This window comes from Pristis pectinata, chromosome 5 (genome assembly GCF_009764475.1).
Source record: "Pristis pectinata isolate sPriPec2 chromosome 5, sPriPec2.1.pri, whole genome shotgun sequence".
NCBI classification, from domain to species: domain Eukaryota; kingdom Metazoa; phylum Chordata; class Chondrichthyes; order Rhinopristiformes; family Pristidae; genus Pristis; species Pristis pectinata.
This window is the reverse complement of record NC_067409.1, coordinates 98,638,199-98,656,701: the sequence shown is the minus strand read 5'-3', so window position 1 is coordinate 98,656,701 and position 18,503 is coordinate 98,638,199. Positions and strand designations below refer to the sequence as shown.

General features: G+C 40.1%; 1 protein-coding gene across 3 annotated transcripts in view; it reads right to left on the bottom strand.

Annotated features, from left to right (window-relative positions):
- The window catches only part of LOC127570751 (cadherin-20-like), a 153,011-nt gene extending 143,767 nt beyond the window's left edge, over positions 1-9,244 (bottom strand). For 2 of the 3 annotated variants that reach the window (XM_052016558.1, XM_052016557.1), the window contains exon 1: positions 8,894-9,244. The gene's annotated coding sequence lies outside the window, so the exon portion shown is untranslated. Of the gene's footprint in view, positions 1-8,111; positions 8,140-8,893 lie in introns of those variants that run through there. The other variant, XM_052016560.1, reaches the window with a different exon arrangement.
- Positions 9,245-18,503: the final 9,259 nt, after the last annotated feature.

Sequence of the window (18,503 nt, the reverse complement as noted above, 5' to 3'; positions counted from 1 at the left end):
AGAATTTCTGTCAACCAAAAGGCAATCATTTCATTACTAGTGCTTAATTGATCAACATATCAAAGGTGATTCAGTTGTTCGATTGTTATGGACATGCTACTGCAGGTGGTGCTGAGTAGAATGAACGTTATCCATTCATAAACAAGGTATATTAAGCCTTTCAACAAGCAGATATATGTCATGTTTAGTGTGTGGGGATGAAACAACAGTTAGTAATATAACTTTCCCTTAATGCTTCACCCTCAAGTGAAATATAAAACAGATTCCCCTGCATTTCACTATATGTTATTTCTGTCATTAACTAGCACCATACTTAGCTTTTGTATTGTCATTTTATAAAGGTAGCAAGCAACTATTCCAGTGGCCCTATTAAAATGTACTCTCTTCAGCTGAGTGAAGGCCATATTCATATAATCAGCACAATGTGAAGTAATTTTCTATCCTTCTTTAACGTCTCTCCTACTGCAAGTATCTCATTCACAATTGAAAAAGTAGCCAGGGCGACATTTATTGTTTGGCTTTGTCAACATCAAAGTCATCAAAGTAATTCATTTTATAAAACTTCTCTTTTTTGTAAGTGTTTGTATGAATGTAACATAAAAATCATAATAAATAGAAGCTGGACTAAACCATTTGGCATCTTGTACCTGATCCACCATTCATTAAAATCATGACGAATCTTCTACCTCAGTACCACTTACCTGCACCACTTTTATGTCCCTTGATTCCCTGAATTTTCAGTCTTTAATTTAGAATATGTTCAGTGATTGAGGAACCACAGTTCTCTTGGGTAGAGAATTCCAAAGATTCACTACTTTTCTCATCACAGTGCTGAGTGGCCAATCCTTTATTCTAAGTCTGTGACCCTCAATTCTAGACACCCAAGACAGGGTGAACATCATCATCATGCATCTTCCCTATCCAAAGCCCATAAGAACTTTGTATCTTTCAAAGAAATCATCTTTTATTCTTATGAACCATCAGAACTATAGGCCTACTTGCTTAATCCTTCCTCAGATCAAACATCACTTCCCGAGAATCGATCTTTGTCACACTCCATCCGTTGCAAGTATATCCTTCCTCAGGTAGTTCTTCTTCTTAGGATTTGTTAAATATATTCATTCAATGGATGAAGGCCATCCTTAATTGTTCATGAGTAAGAGGTAGTTCATGCATCCACTTCAGAAAGTAATTGCTATGAACCTGTAGTCATATATAGGCTGGAATGGTAAAGGAATGGAATTTTATCCCTTAAGTGCATTATACGATAATAGAAAACTTACAACACTGTAGGAGGCCATTTAGTCAGTCATGTCTGTACAGGTTGAAAAAGAGCTACCCAACCTTATCCCACCTTTCAGCACTACGTCTGTAGTCTTGCAAGTCACGTCTCTTCAAATAGACACCCAAGTGTTCTTTAAAGGTTTTGGCCTCTACCATGTTTTCAGTCAGTGAGTTCAAGATCCTGACTACTCTCTAAGCCTCTAACAAATTACTTTAACTCCATCTCTACTTGTCATTGACCTACCTGCTATTTAAGTTATGTCTCTCATAATTTTATGCACCTTGGTTAAGTCTCTCCTCACAGTCTCTTCTGCTCCAAGACAAACACCCCTAGCCTATCCAATCTTTCTTCATAGGTAAACTTTTCTAGTCCTAGCAACATCCTTATGAATCGCCTTTGCACTCTCCTTAGTGTAGTTACGTTTTTCTTGTGTTGTGCTGACCAAAACTCAATCATGGCCTAACTAATGTTGTATACAGTTCCAGCATACCTTTTGGTTCTTATACTTGATGCCTTTCCTGATAAAGTATTCCATTTGGCTTTTTAACCACCTTATTAACCTGTTGTACTTCCTTTATGGATCTGTGGACATGCACACCATGGACTGTCTGTTCACCCTCATTATCCTCCCTCATTGAGTAGTCCCTTGCCTTGCTGCCCTTCCTAGTTCTCCAGACTAAATTCAATGTGTTATTTTTCTGCCCAACAGACCAGACCACCTAATCCTTCCTACAGTCTAAAGCTTTCCACCTCACGGATAGCCATGTGGATAATTTTGTATTGTTTGCATGTGTCTTTATCAGACCTCCTACACTGAAATCTAAATCATTCACATTCCTGAAACCTGTGAAGCCCCATTGACACAGAATTCCAGTCACAAAATCACAAGTGAATCATATCCTTTTGCTTCCTGGTACTGGACCAATTTACCTTTCTCACTTGGATTCTTTGGGCTTTTACTTTTTTGACCAGCCTGCCACATGAAACCTTGTTAATATAAGAAACAAGATTTTTTTACAACAATCCAATGGCTTCATGGTCAACACTGCCACTGCTTGCCTTTCATCCTAAATATACTTAATCAACTGAATTTAACTATTCAGTTGCCGTAATGGGATACAAATCCATGTCTCTAGATTATTAATCTGACCCCTGGTTTACTAGACCAATAATATAACCACCATGTTACCTTACCTAAACTGAACTGTGTCCTTCAGAGAAGGTTGTTGTGAATTTACCAGGAACATTGCTCAGAGGGAATCTTCACAACTAAAAATGTAATGTACCCGCACAAAGCAGTGAATTTAGGCACCCACAACAGAACATTGCGTTCCCCCACACATACTGCAGTAAGGTAAACCAGCACACTCGACCACAGGACACAATATGGATGCGGCTTTTTTACAAATATTATTGTGATTACTATGACACATGCATATTTGTTAACTCCTCATTTTCCTATGTGCAATCAATCTATTTTAGTTTGTTAAAATTATTGACTAGAACATTCTGTTTCAAGTAACTAATTAAAATTAGATGCAAGAAGTTAGTTTCTGAGTAAGGTTTGAGCCAAGAAAGTAGTGATTAGCTTCAGGCAAAATGCAATTGTTTTTCTGCAAGTTCATCATTTCTTGTTGTGATTACTTGATAAAATGTTCAGAGTGAAACAATGCATGAAACCTTTCTTTGGCCCATCTGTTGATGTGTTCATGGCTGTTCCACAAGCACAACCAAGTGTGTAATCAAATGTACTTGTTTAATAAAGACTTGGGTTGAATAGTAAGGAGTTTGGTCCAATGGAATCCATTTGGTCTATAATAATGTTAACACCCCCTATTTTTGGTAAGTTTAGCATGGTACAAAGACATCAGAAAATTCGTGAGGGAGGTGATGTTACTGCACTTTCGAGTTTGATTTTGACTTTATTGGCTCCTTTTATTTTGTTCTGTTTTGGAAGGAAGACAACAAGCTCTGCTACCATCATAGCAACCTCACTTTAACAGAATAATTCTGAGTCATTAACATCGTGACATGGGCTTCCGTTCATGGCATTGACTCTATCATGAGCAGGGGTGGGTTTCCTGGGAAAGGCCTTGGAATGGATCGATGCATACTTTCACTATGACATAAAGTTCGATTCATGCCACTTATAAGCACCATGCAAATCAAATATGATTTCACCTCTCTGCCTTTCTATCCTGGGCACCAGGATTCATTATGCCCACTGATGGACATAAACCAGGAAGCAGGAACACATGCAGTTATTGGAAGGTGGAGAAACATAGATGTAATAGTTCATGGGAATGTTATGCTCACTTATTCACTCATGGCTGCTTATCTTTCCAAGAAAAGACAAACCTCTAGCTGTAAACCCAAGCACCTGTTTGATTTCCTGTGTCCATCATGTTCACCAGAAAGCATAGTGTGCCAACAGTAACAACTTGCAGTAAGATACCACACTTGATATCGTGAGTTGTTTCCAAGTCGTTTCACAGAAGCATAACCACAGAAGAATTGATCTGAAGCCAACAGAGTGATTTGGAAAGGTGGTAAAACAGTTTGGTCAAGGAGATATGTTTTGAGAAGGGTCTTAAAAGCATGACAGATGAGCCATGATCCATCTTTGGCACAATTTAGGCTTGTGAAATACATTTTACCATTTGGCGCTCAATAAAATCAGAATAATTTCTCTAGAAATATGCATTGAGTGGAAGATAGTCACGCACAAATGATAAGATCAGTGATAAATACCACATTGACATTGTGTGAGTACTTTCACCAAATGGACTGCAACATATCGGAAATTTGTCTCACCAACATTTTCCAAAGGAGAATTAGAAAGATACAATAAATGCTGCCCTTGCCAGTAATGCCCACATCCTGTGAATGAATAATAAGACAAACAATCTAGTCATTAGACTTGATTGACAGGGAAATTACCCAATCATATACACTCTGGCTTGGAAAAGCGCTGTCACAATGCAGCCCTAATTTCATCAGAAGACTGATTTTCAATTTGTTAGCAGGGTATGAAAGATCTGTGTGACCTCCCTCTCTGCAACTTGCAGCTACATTTTTGCTCAAGGTTACATTCAGCACTCACTAAGACCTCTCTCCTTTGATGCATCTTCTGCATCAGGACCTCAGGCTGTCCGGTTCACAATTCACTGCAGGACCGTTTTCAGCAATTATAGTCTCAAACAGCACAGAAGGTCCTTTGGCTCATCCTATCTGTACCTGTTCTCTGAAAGAGCTACCCAATTATTCCTGCACCTCTGTCCTTCCTCATACTCTTGCAAATATTCCCTTTATCAAGGATAGATCCAATTCCTTTTCGAACATTAGTACTGAACCTGATTCCATCATAGTTTAAGGCAGCACATTTCAGAAGATAATTACCTGTTGAGTGAAATAAATTCTCCCTATCATCACCTGAAAACTCCTCATCACTTGGTCACTTCTACTACATTTGCCTTAATCTTCTCGGCTCAAAGAAGGGAAACCCTACTTCCCAATTTCTTCAAACAACTAAAACACCTCAATCCTATGCCATACATACATAGGTAAATTGCCTCTGCACCCTTTCCAAGATGGTGCTTTTGTTTTTAAGGTACCCATCTTCTTGCTGCCTTATTTTTCCTTTCAGCAGCAAGCTCTTTAAGAGACATTCCCTTCTCGACTCTCCTGCCAAATGGTCTGCAGGCTTATAATTCTGCTCATGAGCTTGTCTGGGCAACAAGGCCACAAAGACACGAGAGACCCCACCATGCCAGTATAATAAAGCCAGGGTGCTCGTTTTAGTTTAGAAAGAAAATATTCTTTCAAAGAAAGAAAAAAAATGATTTGTTGTGAATTCCATCCAATTTTCAAAATATATTTCAGGTTCCTAACATGGAATTTCCAGCAAAGCACTTTACAGTACATTTTTGATACAGTACATGGTTAAGGAGATCAAAAGAAATACTCAAAATTATTCAGGCTGGATGGCCCATTGAGCCTGTGTTGTGCACATTAAGCCACTTTATCACAGGTAGAGAGTATATGATTCCTTTCTGCTTTGATTTACCTAAAAATGAATTATTGATTTTGACTGTGCTGCCTAGATAAGGAGGGAATCAAGTCAGTTGGACTGAAGGAAAAATCAGAGGATGTGTCTTGTGGAATGAGCTTTGAACTATTTTTGGGCATCAGGCTTTCTGTCAGGACCTTCAATACGAATATAAACATTGACTGATCCCAAAGTGTGCTCACGTTCACTGCAACCTTTATTGGGAATCAGGAACCTTAGGGCAATTAGCATCTGAAGTGCCTCAACGTGTTGCCACACAAAATCTCAGAAGCTTCTCTGTTCCTAACGGCTTGACTTAAAATGAACCTAATTGTTCCCAGCAAGGAAAATGATGCTTCCCATTGTCTCTCATGATGACTGGTTATAAATAAATCTTGTCTTCAAAAACTCTGCTGCTTATCCTTCATACTTGTGCTCACCAATCCATGTTGGCTCCCAGTTAACCAAAGCCTTGTTTTGGAAATTCTTAACCTTGCTTTCAAACCTCTCCATGGCCTTGCTTCTCCCCTCTTCTGTAATCTTCTCCAGCCCTACAATTGTCCAAGATAACTGTTTTCCTCCAATTCCATTTTCCTGATCATCCTGAAATTTAGGTATTCTATCACTGCTGGCTGTGCCTAAGCTCTGGAATTCCATTCTGAAACCTCTTTGCCTCTCTATTACTCTGCTGTCCTTTGAGCTATTTCTTAAAATAGAATCATGGAGTTGTTCCGTGCAGAAACAGGCCCATCAACCTCCCATGTCCATGCTCCCCATTGTACCTACCATTCTAATCCCATTAACCTGCATTAGGTCCATAGGCTTCTCTGCTTTGGCAATTCAAGTACTCGTCTAAATGCTCCTTAAGAGTTATGAGAGCATCTGCCTCTACCACCTCTTCAGGTAGTGCATTGCAAAAAATCCCCCCTCTAAACCTTTATCTCTCATCTTAAACCTATACTCTCTTGTCGTATATACCCCAACCATGGAAAGAAGATTTTTATTATCTCCCCTATCTATCCCCATTGTTATTTTATATATCTATATCAGGTCACCCTTCTGCTTCCTCTGCTCCAGGGAAAAATCGACTTCTTTTTCTACCTTGAGACTTCCTTATGGTTCTTGCATTTTTTTTTTGTTTATTGATAACTTGCCCATGCAATACATTGGGTTGTTTTGCTGTATTAAAGATACTATGCAAATATAATTTGTTGAGCATTATGAGCATGGAAACATTCTTTTAAATATTTTTCAAGCATATTTATGATGGTACTACATGTATTCTCAGTCCACAATTTCTAAGGGTGAATATCAAAGCTTGAGGGGGCGAGCTTTATCTGAACTGGTCACAGCATAACAGATTGGTAAGTGCTTCTTAAAAATAAATCCCGGAGACTGGAAAACCACAGCAACTTACACCTTCTAACCTACAGAGGATATTTCAGATTATTTAGGAGGGTGAAGATTTAAAAATTGGCTGATCCATCAAGCTGCCATAAAGGCAGGAAACTAATGGAGGACCTAGCAGAATGTTAGTATAGGAAAATTGCCCTCTTCAGATATTTATTGTCAATCTGTGGAGAGATGAAATAATCAAAAGTGGAGAGCACTCTGGCACTTGCTGAATAGGCCTGCAGTGTTCAATTTTAGCATTCAGTCATCCCTAAATGTTCAATGTATTTGGGTCTCTCAAATACTCCAGCTGGTTGGTTAAAGAATGGGATTGGTGAAGGTCTAATAGGCAAATGGCCTGTTGCCTTCACTGGGCAATGATGCATGCCAATGGAAAGGAACAGATGAACAAGAGAAAATAATTTACAATACTTACTTTGCATGCATGTCTGCACATGAGCAAGTGTAGGGCTTGTACGAGCAAGCCAAAAAAAAATAAAAACATGATAACCAATTGGCACTGTTTCTTATATCAGAGGAAATAATATACAGTAGTTGTCCTCAAAGCAATTCAAATGATCTCTGTATATGAATTCAAGTAGCATAAGGATACAGGCACAGAGGACAGGCACAGGGTATGAGCTAGGGTCCTAAGTTTATGAATGCTACTGCTTCAGATATCCATAGATAAGCACCACATATGTATATTTACTTACATGCACATAAACACACACACACACACAAATATGCACACATGTAGTTTGTACAAGTATACACATGCACATACAATATACAGCACAGAGGGTTAAATTGGTAAATGAGTGGGTAAATTCAGCAATAAAGCAGTTCCTGAGTGAATTGATTTGATTTAACTGCTTCATTTTCAGTTTTTGTTAATACCACAGCAAAAATAGAAAAGACATATCTTGAAACTAATTTGCTCCTCTGTATTCTTCTTTCTCAATAATAAAAAAAGAAATAAAGGACAGAGTGATGGCCATTTGTTTGCCCAGTACCTTAACCAAATGAACTGTCCCAGGTCTGACTTGGCTAAAAGTGTCTCATCACACTTGTGAAAGAATAGTACTTAAGCTAAGCTTCACATACTGCATAATATGTCTCACGTTGACAGGTGAAATGTTTGATGCTTGCCCGCGTTCACTAGTTCCAAAACAATAAAACATCACAAGTCAAAGAAACAATATCCAAATAATAGCAGGGATTTGGTCCTTTGCTAGAATTGGCCAGAGCTGACTCTAGTCCTGGAGAACCACATGAAAGAAACTCCAAACTGCTCTTCATTCCTCAAGAAATTAAGTTCATGGATTTAAGCAGTCAACATAGACCCAAAGGGGTTGAACAGGTTTTAAATTGATGATCACCTACCCAAGTGAGATGGCCTAAACTGTATTGCTCCCTGCTCAGACATCAAGAGCATTTGTCTTCCGGGAGCTAGTTGCTTAAAAAATATAGCAACTTCAGATGGAACAAAAGCCCTACAGCGCAGCATTTATGTGCTGGGGTTTTATTTTCCTCTCCTCGTCCTGCAATTAATTCTAGTCACACGTTTCCACAGTGAAATCTTTATCCAGTCGAGAAATACAGTCGTTGGCAGAGACTGCCATTCTCAAAGGAGAGGAAAACAAGAATAAAAAGTGGCCTTTTGGCTTCTGTTGCTGTCAGCTGCCTGGCTCACTATGCACCATTGCTAGTAATCAGGCCCCTTTCTCCGACCTTATTCCGCACAATTTCAGCCTCCAAAGCTCTTTCTGTTCCAGGAAGACTTCCCCTGAATGATTCTAAAGAACCCAGTGCCCTTGCACTATAAGCAGCAGCTTCATTTGTCTGGAAGAATATTTGCTGTCTAAGACAACACATATTAATCATAATTGAAGTTTCCTTTACAACAGGCAGGCAACAAGTAAAGAGGGTTGTGATACGTGACATTCATACCAAGAACAGGCAGTAAGACTGCTATCAGCAGAAAGTGGAACAAACGTTGGGTCAGACTGAAAGCTTATAAAATTACTACCGACACCGTGTATTTCCTTCTTTATTGACGGCCAATTACTACACTAGTTAAATATGCAGAAAAAAATGTTAGCTTTGTTTACAAAAACAATAAAAAGGTGTCACCGCCTAAACAAAGTAATAAAATGCAACATTACCTCGACAGTCCTGTTTAACTCCCGTCAATTTTCACACCTCAAAACCTGCTCCGGCCTCATTGCCCCCTGCAGCTCACTAAACAAGGACTCTTTAGAAAAGTTGCATCGAAAGCTCTTCCGAGAAAATGCAATGTTTTTCGGCGAGCGATGCCTGAAAAATGCAGATGATAAACTTTTTCTACATCGCTTTTGCTTGCCTAAAGTCTTGCAGCCTTCCCGTTCCCTCCTTATTGCACTCTTCTCCCTCAGTACCAGTGGTACTCACTCTCCACCTCATGAATATTCCGACAGGGCGAATGCAGTGGAACTAAATTGAATTAGCCAATTGGTGCCAAGATTTGCACCATGTCTCCCCGGGGAGTTGCCCGCATCCACACGCTGGTGAATGTGATTACTGTACAGCTGCCATCCCGCGGTGTCCGCTCTGCACCTTGTGCTAGACCTGGGTTTACGGACGAGGGAATGCCTTGAGACGTGCGAGCGTTCAAGTCAGCGCACTCCTCAGATCAAAAGGAAAACTGGGCGTAAGATTTCACTTTCTGTTAGCAAGCTCCAATGAAGCAAATAATTTAACCCTGTTAAATCTGCACTGGTTTCAAGTGATATCAAACCCAGATTAAATCGATTGATGCGCCAGTTCCCGAGGACAACAGATGCGTTTCACTGAATTCCCAGTCTAAATGAATATTTATTGTGTAGTACATGAGGGATGGAGCGTGGAATAGCTTGGTTTAGATTCATTAAACACTGGCTTTGAGATGGTTAGGGCAAGTTTCATAAGTAGGAATTCGCTGCCTTCAATAATACATTCCGTTTTTAACACTTCCGAAATCATAAAATGATTTAACGCGTTTAAACAAGTTTGTTGCTTTGCTTTGGTCGGGAATCATTTGTGGGAGCAGATTCGTAATGACAATTGTGTCACTCAAAATGTCTCTCGCCCTTTTTCAAAGGCGACACTATCACTTTATTAGTCTTTGTCCAACTCTTATATTCACTTAGTCCATCAAACCATTCCCATTGTGTGTTTACTGGTGAGACATAGAACTAACCTGCGGCGGTAACCTCGGGATGTGATGGAGCAGGGGATGGGGTCGACCTTACCCAGAAAAGTTGTTGCTGCCTGTTGCGGTGCAGGCATACTTAACATATGCCCGTTGTTTTATAAGTATAACACAGGATCACCCAGCAGTGTTGTCAAGCCCGCGGATATTTCAGTTACAGTTTCTGGAACCTTATCCTTTCTAAGTATCTGAGTTGTTCATGTCGTAGAACTCGGGGTCTCCTCGCTGGTCACAATTTAAACGAGCTCTTCCGAATCATTGCTCAAAGTGTCCCGATTCCATATATAAACCAGCACTAAATATTCGGGCAAATATCATTAGGTTGACAATAATGCGAAAGGATTTTTAAATTAAAAATTTATAAACGGCTGTTATAAATTGTGATAAGTTAAACCCATTATTTTGTCGGCCCTCCTTCCCAAATCTCTCCACCTTCTCTGTTTCTCTGCCCTCCTTTACTGCGCTTCTTAAAACCTACCTATTTGAACAAGAGTTTGGTCGCCTGCACTAACATGTGGGGCTTCGTCAAATGTCGTTCGATAAAGCTCCCCTGAAGTGCCTTCGGATGTTTTTTTACCCCATTGAAAGCCACATATAAACGCAAATTGTAGAAACAAAAAAAAACAGAAAATATAAAACAGTATAGGAGAGAAACAGTTAATCTTTGTTCATGTTGTGCTTAATCGCTTTTCTCACCCATGCTTTTCATAAAGGACACCTCAGTAAAGAGATATGGACCTAACCGAATTGTTGCTGGAAAGAGCCAATGCGGAGTCAGTGGGCTGCGTCCTCTCCTTCCGGACTACCTCTCCATAAAGTGACTCAGATTCCAATTACAGGTCCAAGGCCAGTTTTTGTTTCTGGGCTATTGGTACTTGATTCATTGTGATCACTTGTGGTAGGAAAGATATCGTTTATTTATGGGATGTGTGTGTCAGTGGCAAGGCCGGCATTTATTGGCCGTCCTTATCTGCCCTTGAGAAGGTGGTGGTGAGCTGCCTTCTTGAATCATTGTGGTCAGCTTGTTGAAGGAGCATGCACTATGCTGTTAGCTTGGGTGCTCCAGAATTTAGATGAAGTGATGGTGATGAAACAATGAGAAAGTTTCAGATCTGGTCATTGAGAGGAAAGAGGCCCTTCAGCCCACTGAGTCCATGCTGGCCACCAGCCACCCACTTGTACTAATCCCATATTGATCTCACTTTTTTTCATTCTCCCCATATTCTCATATACGATTAGAGGCAATTTGCAGTGGACAATTTCACTGTGCATATATCAACTCACACTCATACCAATTTGCCAGAAAGAAACATTTGGAATCCAAATTCTACAAGTGCAAGTGGAACTTGATGTCCTGCTACAGCAATTGGTTCCCTATTAACATTTTATTGTTGCAAATTGTTTACACAGATGCCATAAGACATGAGAACTGCAGTAAAAATTTCAATCCCATTTACAATTCATGAAGTAGTCTGAGAGGCAAATTTCCAACAATAGTCTTCTAGTTGCCTCCTGTAGCCTTGCTGGAAGGTTCATGGACATCCTTGGAAAATTCAATAACAGCTTGCCCGTATCTGGCATCTGTAATCAAGTAAACCCCAAGGTGAGTCATAGGAACATAGCAGGGTGACCACATTTTCAAACCCAAGACTATATTAGAAAAAAAGGGAGAAATGGTCTGGCTAATATTATGGCTCCACCCACCTGATGGTTTATGTCATGAGGAGCCCTGGTAACACACAATGCCTCACTCTAAGGTATTGAGACGCTGCTGGGTTATAGTTGCTAATTGCTTGTTTTTCAATCATAGAGAGATACAGTATAGAAACAGACCCTTTGGCCCATCGAGTCCACACCAACCATCAACCACACTAATCCTACATTAACCCCAAATTCTCCCCAGATTCTACCTCTCAGCTACACACTAGGGGAAATTTACAGTGGACAATTCACCTACCAACCCACACATCTTTGGGACGTGGGAGGAAACTGGAGCACCCAGAGGAAGCCCATGAGGTCACAGGGAGAACATGCAAATGCCACACAGGCAGCACCAAAGATCAGGCTTGAACCCGGGTCTCTGGCGCTGTGAGGTAGCAGGTCTACTAGCAGGCTGTGGCTAGTTCCTGATGCTGGTGGTGAGTGCGCCTCAGTAGATCAGACTAAGGGAAAGTTTCAGCCAGCACTTGTATCACCAGAAGAGTGGCAGCTCATAAATCAGAGCAGATATGCCCTCTTCTCCCTCCACTGAGCTCTCACCCTGTTGCCCTGCTGATGTTGCCACTGGCCTGCTACCACTGCCTTTGGTTCCTTGATCTCCTGCTGCCTTTGAGTTGATATATATGAACCTGGATGGAATGAGGAGCCACTGGAGTGAAGTATCCTCTTGAAACCAGGCACCATCAAATATAACATGTCCTGTGGTCAATCAGTGACCTGGACTGTATCTCCATAGGTCGGCACTATCCTAGCGCATAGTCAAAGGGAAGTGGTTGATTTACTGGATGAGCAACCAGAGCTCTGGACCATTGACATGTGCTTACATTCCATCATGGTGGCTGGTGAACTTACATTCAGATGATTAGGCAAATCCAGAATTTACAAAAAAGATATTCTCATGAAACTAATGCTTTAGTGTAAAAACCCATCTGGTTCACTGACATCCTTCAGGGAAGGAAATCTGTTGTTCAAAATGTAGCTCTAGACCTACCAGTGTGGTTGACTCAACTCCCTCCTCCATTCAGGGGCAAATAGAGATGGGCAATAAGTGCAGCCATTGCCTGTGAAGTGAACTACATTTGACACTTAACCTTGAAAAAAGATATTGGAGCAAGTGAACAAACATTCCTGAAGAGATTTAAGTTAAGAATCACCTTAAAGGACAGAGGGTTGTAGAAACATGCAGGTCTACAGGGTACAGGGACTAGGAATTAATGAAAGTATTCAAATTGAGGATGTATATAAAGCCAGAATTCAAGTATTTCAAAGATCTCATTGGGCTGCAAACAATGGAGGATCCCCATTCCCTGAACTATTCCTGGAGGTTTCATGCACATCCTACTTTCCAAATGTGACTAATCCTATTGGTTGCAAATCGCTTTTGGAAATCCTGTGTATGTGAAGGGATATATGTGCATATCCTTTTTCCTTTCCACAGAAGTTGTTGTCAAAGAATAAATGGCAGTTGGGGTGATGTGCTGAAGTTGTTAAGATTGATTTGGACTAAATAAAATACCATCGACAGAGAGTCAAATTGTACAGCTCAGAAGTGGAACGTGCATGCATTTATACTTATGCCACTGGCATAACTAATGTTGTAATTTTAGAATGACCAGATATACATCAACAGATGTCGGAGAATGTTTAACAAGACAGAGTGCAATCGTTTGCTGAAGGTAGTGCCAGAAACAATTAGAGGAAAGCTCCAGTAGTTTCCAAAGCAGCTTGTTCCTGAGATTAAACTGTAGTCCTCTTTCTCAGCTAGGGGCCTTTTTACAGTTTATATAAACTAGTCATATTTGTGCTTGGAATCATACGTTATTTTGGTGACAAGTTTATAGACTGATTTGTTAATAATGCTCTTTGCACAAATGTCACCTGTTGAGCAATTATGACGGTATGTGTGTGGTTCAGACTTCCCCTGTTTCCATTGTCAATGAAGCACATCTGGTGAGTTGATGCTTTACAAGCTGGGCCTTCATTTCACTGCAGTCTTTTAAATTCCACCAGTAAAGAGGATCAACATTTCCTTTACTGGTATATTCTGTATGCTACCTTATACTTCCTGCGTATTGTCTGTTAAATCTCAACTATGCCCATGAAGTGGAATTGAGTGAAAGTACTTACCCTAAGTAACAAGTGCAAACTAGGTTAGAGTTGTTAGAAAGTTATTAAGTTAAGAAAGTGATGAGGGAATTTTGGCAGGAGAGCCACTCGGACATTCACTACTTGCAATTCTTGAGTTCCGAAGGTGAATGGTGGATATCTGAGAGTAGATCCCACCCTTTTGGCCCTCATGTTTTGCAGTCTGAGGAAACTAGAGGGAGAATATAGATAGAAATAGATACCTCTCAGTACCACCTGATCTTCACAGTAGAAAACATGCAAATTATATTTATCATAAAACTGTTATCAGCCCTGTCTTAGCTGTCATGCATGAGATACATCTGGGATCAGGAGATGTACAAAGTGTTTTCTATTTCCTCATTTTCAGTTCATGACTAATGGGAAGTTGGCTGTCGGAGTCTAAATGAAACGGTGGTGCTAAAATTTTGTGGAAGCAAATTTTGTGAAGTCTGGTTAACTGGTAAATTGAAAGCATCAGTGCTACAGGTAGAAATGCTGACTTTGGTTTTGATTTCAGAACATTAAAAACCCTCCCCTTCCAAGGCATACGACATCCTCATGTGGAAGTGTTCCCTTATTGTTGCTAGATCAAAATCTTGGCCCTTGGGGGTACCTACAGCAGAGTAAGAAGGGTTTCATCCATGGGAGGTAATTACTGATGAGTATTAAGTATTGGTATTGGTATTGGTTCATTATTGTCACTTGTACCGAGGTACAGTGAAAAACTTGTCTTGCATACTCACCTTGTCAGCACAATCTGCATCCCCAATGTGAGTTCTTAAAAAAACGCTTAGAGTTTTTAACAGGGAATCCTTTTCACCATCTCTTTAAGCAGGAACAACTTCTTTGCCTTTCCTTTGTCCTTCTTGAATTGACTGTTTCCTCTCCCTCCATATATTTTTTAATTTAAATGGTGCATGCTGATTATATTATCAGGGAGCTGGCTGTGAAAAGTTACTGAGCCCAATTTTGAAAGATTTGAATTAGTTGACATCTGAAATAACAAGCTGAGCAGCCTGGGTTAATGACTGTATCTCCACTGATGGTTAATTCAACTCTCTCACACATTGCCAAGCTCAGTAAGATTTCACAACAAGTGCCCCAATGATGTCACCACATAAATTTAAGTGCTCATTAGGGTGAGGAATGAGAAGAATGTGGGGAAAAAACCTTTATTTTTCTCTTCTTGACCACAGAATCATTCTTAACTAAATCATTGTTAACTAAAGGAAAAGAAGCCTCCTTTCTCTTTGCTCCAGTCGCCCAACTGAAACCTAAACTGTGAAAATGATTCCAATTGCCATAGACTTGTAGATTCTTTATGGCATGGAAGGAGGCTTTTCCACCCATAAGGTCATACTTTCAGTCCCATTCCCCAACTTTCCCTGTGCTCCTGCATCATAACTAAAATGGTTCCCCTCACTGCTCCTGTGTGCATTGCAAATAATTTTGAATCTATGTACCCTGGTCCTTGAACAAAGTTCTACTGGGAACAGCTTCTCTCTATTTACCCGGCCTAAGCATGCCATTATTGTGATGTATGAATGGGTTCTTATTCTAACTGCACTTGGTGCTAGGAATGCAATGAATCAGTGAGAGTTCTGCTAAAATACATCGATCTGGCTTATTTCGCTCTCCCCATCTACTCTATGCATGTATGCGTATGTCATACATGCATCATACATTTACAAATAAGGCAAGGCAAACTAGACCTTTGTCCAATCTCCTCTCAACCTTCTTTGTTCTAAGGAGAAGGCTTCCTAAACCAATTTCACAGTGAAGTCACTGAACCAACTGATGTCAAAATATGGGCAGTTTATTCAATGAACTTGCGCCCACTTGAATCAAGTTGAGATGATCCAAATCTAAAAGCAAAGAACTGCAGATGTCGGAAAACTGCAAAGACTGGAAATACTTGCAGCACTTATAGAGAGAAACAGGAGTAATACTTCAGTTGATGACCTCTCATCAGATCCAGGAAAAATTAGAAATCAAACAGATCTTGAGTTGCAGGGAACGTGGAAAGCTGGAGAAAACAAGGAGAATGTCATTAACGTCTGGGATTTTCCAGAGGCATTGTTGGCGGAGGAGTTCAGGGATGACAGTTGCATCATAGACCTGGATCTTGGTGTCCTGTCGGTGACAGAATGATGATCAGGGATGTTCAAGAAGTCGCTGAACATGCACAAATATTGATTGCATACTGCAGCTCAACTTCTGCTGAATCACCTGGTGGTTGACTGCATCTTACTGAACACAGTCAATTATGTGAACACCGGTGCATTTGATTGTTGTATACTTCATTAAAATTGTTCTTTTGTTCACTGTTGCATAGTGTGTATTGACGTTTGTAACATAATCAAATCTCCTCGGCTTGTAGGGCTGAAGTGATTACATATATAGGGTAAAGTGAGGCCACTGATGGATTGCAAACTGAGGGTGAAGTTGTTAATATTGATGTGTTGCTGTACTAAATGCCAGTGTACATCAGCAAGCGCAGGGACGATTGGGTGAACATGACACTGGGAGTTAGGATGGAGGTGCCGAGTTTTTGATGATTTCAGGTTTTTAAAGGTGGAAAATGGAGAAGTGTCAACCAGAGATCTGGGAAGGAGTCCATGTTTTCTAGGATCTCACAGTGGAATTTTAACGCTGGAGGGTGGTGTTGTGCTCTGGTGGATAGCTGGCAGAGGACCCTTGCTGATGCATATGCTTCAGTGAATAAGTTAACAATGACTTGGAGATCGCTCTCTAAACATGTATGAATGCACACGCATTCTGCAAACTGCCGTTCAACTGCTATAGAATCACTTGGTGGTTGACTACATTTTACTGAGTTAGGATTTTTTTATTCTGTGAACGCCAATGTATTGTGGTGAATTTTCTTGATAAAACATAATTCTACAGAGGTTGATTGTCCATTATCTGTTACATCCTCTTGCCTTTAAATAAGTGGCAGTTTTCTTCCTGAAACATAATAAGGCTTCGGATATGATGATTTAACCATTCAAACCTCCCCGTTGCAAAATACTTAGTCTACCATTAAGGGTAAAGCTACTTTTTCTCACAATCCCCTTTTTTTTACTTCTACAGTATCTATACCCCTGCTGTTTGTATAAAATTGTTTGCAAATATCTTATAATCCCAAATTTTCATCTCTTTTTGGGATCCTACTTTATTACAATATTTACTTTTTAACATTGCATTTAGTTCCCTTTATTAAAGTGTCTGGATTTTCTTTCTGGTCCTAGGGGGAGAAGTCTGTAGTGATCCTGTCTAGGGTACAATACAGAGCCTGTTGCTGTTTTTTGCATGTTGGGGACTGTTCTATCTGAGGTTGCTCTTACCTCTAGTACCAAAAACTGTTTCACCAACAGGTTTCCTGTTACTGCCATTGAGCCATTTCCCATTGAAAGAGATTTCTCCCCTCTCCCATCAGGCAGAAGATACAGGAGCCTGAGGGCACATACCACCAGGCTCAAGGACAGCTTCTATCTCACTGTAATAAGACTACTGAACAATTCCCTTATACGATGAGATGGACTCTTGACCTCACAAACTACCTTGTTATGACCTTGCACCTTATTGTCTACATCCAATGCACTTCCCTATCGCTGTGACACTTTACTCTGTATTCTGTTATTGTTTTTACCCTGTACTACCTCAATGCACTGTGTAATGAATTGATCTGTACGAACGGTATGCAAGACAAGTTTTTCACTGTACCTTGGTATAAGTGACAATAATAAACCAATAGATCTTCAGTTTGCACTCCATTGATGGAAATAAAACATGAGCAAAAACAACCAAAGCTGCATTTGAAATTATTCCCTGCAAATCATGTGTGGCAGTCTCAAACATGTTGCATGCAAACTCTCCGTGCTCCAGACTGTTGAATGGTATTTGGAGTAATTGAAAAGGGAAAGGCCACACCTTCAATGCATTGACATGCTAATATGCAATCAGATTCACAAAAAGGAAGGATGTTCAAAGTCACAATTACAATGAACTGAAGTGAAAAAACACATCAAATGCTTTGCCATTGGCACGTATCACCAGGAGAAAGGGGAACAGGTTAACCCTATGAGTTCTGAATGTCTTTTAAAACTTGCGTATCTGATAACAGCCAAAAGACCCATCCACACCCCCATCATAAACCCTTCAATACTTGCCACATACAAGAATTTAAAGCTGCTTTTTAATCAGAGTGAAATACCCGTAGAAACGAGTTTTGTTTTAGATTCCTCCTGTTTCTTGGACAGAGAGCTATGTTTCTGTGTTCAAGAATTTCTAAACCTTACAGTAAAGTACTTGTGATAACAGATCTCAGCATTTTCATGTTTCAGATCAATCTACCACACAATGGGAAAAAGACATTGTGAAATTCATCAATTTCTGATGTTCTGACCAACATCAGTTGGTCAATTTCTGCAAGCTGATGCATAGGCTAACATGCATCTAGCTAGTAGGAAATCCAAATTGTGAAAAACTGAGCTCAGAGAAGCTCAGAGTAAAAGATTCAACTTGGAGATTTTAGCTTAAGTTTATGAACTACAAATATAAGGTAGAATATGGCCTTGGATCATGCTGCAGAACTTAACGGGCCAAAGAAAATCAGCATTTCAGCTTATGACTGGCTTAACTTTCTTTTGTGCAATGTGTAAGACTAATTTCACCATCAATACTTCCTCCAGCCCTAC